Here is a 3,832-nt window from a genome sequence, read left to right as displayed (position 1 = left end):
GGCTTCCCATCTTTCTACTGATCGATCCATACTCACTTGCGTGCACCTAGCCTAGGAAGGTTTCCTTGGGCTTCCCATCTTTCTACTGATCGATCCATACTCACTTGCGTGCACCTAGCCTAGGAAGGTTTCCTATGGCTTCCCATCTTTCTACTGATCGATCCATACTCACTTGCGTGCACCTAGCCTAGGAAGGTTTCCTATGGCTTCCCATCTTTCTACTGATCGATCCATACTCACTTGCGTGCACCTAGCCTAGGAAGGTTTCCTATGGCTTCCCATCTTTCTACTGATCGATCCATACTCACTTGCGTGCACCTAGCCTAGGAAGGTTTCCTATGGCTTCCCATCTTTCTACTGATCGATCCATACTCACTTGCGTGCACCTAGCCTAGGAAGGTTTCCTATGGCTTCCCATCTTTCTACTGATCGATCCATACTCACTTGCGTGCACCTAGCCTAGGAAGGTTTCCTATGGCTTCCCATCTTTCTACTGATCGATCCATACTCACTTGCGTGCACCTAGCCTAGGAAGGTTTCCTTGGGCTTCCCATCTTTCTACTGATCGATCCATACTCACTTGCGTGCACCTAGCCTAGGAAGGTTTCCTTGGGCTTCCCATCTTTCTACTGATCGATCCATACTCACTTGCGTGCACCTAGCCTAGGAAGGTTTCCTATGGCTTCCCATCTTTCTACTGATCGATCCATACTCACTTGCGTGCACCTAGCCTAGGAAGGTTTCCTATGGCTTCCCATCTTTCTACTGATCGATCCATACTCACTTGCGTGCACCTAGCCTAGGAAGGTTTCCTATGGCTTCCCATCTTTCTACTGATCGATCCATACTCACTTGCGTGCACCTAGCCTAGGAAGGTTTCCTTGGGCTTCCCATCTTTCTACTGATCGATCCATACTCACTTGCGTGCACCTAGCCTAGGAAGGTTTCCTTGGGCTTCCCATCTTTCTACTGATCGATCCATACTCACTTGCGTGCACCTAGCCTAGGAAGGTTTCCTATGGCTTCCCATCTTTCTACTGATCGATCCATACTCACTTGCGTGCACCTAGCCTAGGAAGGTTTCCTATGGCTTCCCATCTTTCTACTGATCGATCCATACTCACTTGCGTGCACCTAGCCTAGGAAGGTTTCCTATGGCTTCCCATCTTTCTACTGATCGATCCATACTCACTTGCGTGCACCTAGCCTAGGAAGGTTTCCTTGGGCTTCCCATCTTTCTACTGATCGATCCATACTCACTTGCGTGCACCTAGCCTAGGAAGGTTTCCTTGGGCTTCCCATCTTTCTACTGATCGATCCATACTCACTTGCGTGCACCTAGCCTAGGAAGGTTTCCTTGGGCTTCCCATCTTTCTACTGATCGATCCATACTCACTTGCGTGCACCTAGCCTAGGAAGGTTTCCTATGGCTTCCCATCTTTCTACTGATCGATCCATACTCACTTGCGTGCACCTAGCCTAGGAAGGTTTCCTTGGGCTTCCCATCTTTCTACTGATCGATCCATACTCACTTGCGTGCACCTAGCCTAGGAAGGTTTCCTTGGGCTTCCCATCTTTCTACTGATCGATCCATACTCACTTGCGTGCACCTAGCCTAGGAAGGTTTCCTTGGGCTTCCCATCTTTCTACTGATCGATCCATACTCACTTGCGTGCACCTAGCCTAGGAAGGTTTCCTTGGGCTTCCCATCTTTCTACTGATCGATCCATACTCACTTGCGTGCACCTAGCCTAGGAAGGTTTCCTTGGGCTTCCCATCTTTCTACTGATCGATCCATACTCACTTGCGTGCACCTAGCCTAGGAAGGTTTCCTTGGGCTTCCCATCTTTCTACTGATCGATCCATACTCACTTGCGTGCACCTAGCCTAGGAAGGTTTCCTTGGGCTTCCCATCTTTCTACTGATCGATCCATACTCACTTGCGTGCACCTAGCCTAGGAAGGTTTCCCTTTGGTACCGACTTCCATCTACGCACTCGATATAACCTAGGTACTTGGTACCGATGATGGTTAACACTCAAGCATTTCTTGCATCCTGCGTGCAAGGTACCAATTTTCACTTCTTAGGTACGTTTATGGGCCCGCATTTATCCAATATCGCTCCGATGGCCTTTCGCATTATTTCATCCGATAGCCCTTGCCAAAAGCTACCAAAAGTTCCTCCACGGCCATGTGCTCCGACGCTTAGTTTAGGAAATATTCGAAAAAATTCATCTTAGGAAAAATTTTCTTATTGGAAAATCACCTTAAATCGATGGCCATTTTTTGGGCAAAAACTTTAACGTCTTCCCGACTTTGCGGGAATTGCGAATTTTAGGCACCCAGAGAAAATCTTTTACTTTAAGGGGGCGGCCGCGAAGTTGCCCAAAGTCTCGGACACAAAAATTCTCAAGTTCCCCACTCTAGTAAATCGCCCTATGAGTATCTCCTGGCCCGCGAGCTCTGCGAGCGGGCCAGCTTCGGCGATTTTTGCCTTTTCGCCTAGGCGGTTCTTCTACGAAATTGGTCCACAGCTTTTGCTCAGAAAGCTAGCATTTGTTGCAACAGTTAGGTGCTTGGTACCACATTTTGGTATCCATTTGGGCATTTGTTGCAACTACTCGGTACTTTGGCCCACATTTCGCTCTACTCGGGCCTCTATGGTGCTACTTGTCGGTACTTTTGGCCAACTTAGGCCAATTGGGTGCAACTTGTGGGTACTCTGTGGGTACTTTAGGGCATATTGTGTCTTTCGGGTGAACCTTCGCGATACTTCATGGGTACTGATGGCCAACTTAGGAACATTCAGTGCAACCTTTGGGCCTAAGGAAATTTGTCCAACTCTTTGGACTTAGAAAATTTTCTGGACTTAGAAAATTTTCTGGACTTGTAAAAATTTTCAAATGTTCAATTTGGCCCACATTTCGCTCTACTCGGGCCTCTATGGTGCTACTTGTCGGTACTTTTGGCCAACTTAGGCCAATTGGGTGCAACTTGTGGGTACTCTGTGGGTACTTTAGGGCATATTGTGTCTTTCGGGTGAACCTTCGCGATACTTCATGGGTACTGATGGCCAACTTAGGAACATTCAGTGCAACCTTTGGGCCTAAGGAAATTTGTCCAACTCTTTGGACTTAGAAAATTTTCTGGACTTAGAAAATTTTCTGGACTTGTAAAAATTTTCAAATGTTCAATTTGGCCCACATTTCGCTCTACTCGGGCCTCTATGGTGCTACTTGGCGGTACTTTTGGCCAACTTAGGCCAATTGGGTGCTCTTTGTGGGTACTCTATCGGTACTTTTGGCCATGTTAGGCCCACTCGGTGCTATTTGTGGGTACTCTATCGGTACTTTTGGCCAACTTAGGCCAACTCAGTGCTTCTTGTGGGTACTCTATCGGTACTTTTGGCCATGTTAGGCCCATTGGGTGCTATTTGTGGGTACTCTATCGGTACTTTTGGCCAACTTAGGCCAATTGGGTGCTGCTTATGGGTACTCTATCGGTACTTTTGGCCAACTTAGGCCAATTGGGTGCTCTTTGTGGGTACTCTATCGGTACTTTTGGCCATCTTAGGCCCATTCGGTGCTATTTGTGGGTACTCTATCGGTACTTTTGGCCAACATAGGCCAATTGGGTGCTACTTGTGGGTGCTCTATCGGTACTTTTGGCCAACTTAGGCCAACTGGGTGCTATTTGTGGGTACTCTATCGGTACTTTTGGCCAACTTAGGCCAACTCAGTGCTTCTTGTGGGTACTCTATCGGTACTTTTGGCCAACTTAGGCCCATTCGGTGCTATTTGTGGGTACTCTATCGGTACTTTTGGCCAACTTAG

This window comes from Anopheles funestus, assembly GCF_943734845.2.
Source record: "Anopheles funestus chromosome X unlocalized genomic scaffold, idAnoFuneDA-416_04 X_unloc_52, whole genome shotgun sequence".
NCBI lineage: Eukaryota > Metazoa > Arthropoda > Insecta > Diptera > Culicidae > Anopheles > Anopheles funestus.
The sequence above is the reverse complement of the archived record's forward strand: the minus strand, read 5'-3'. Positions refer to the sequence as shown.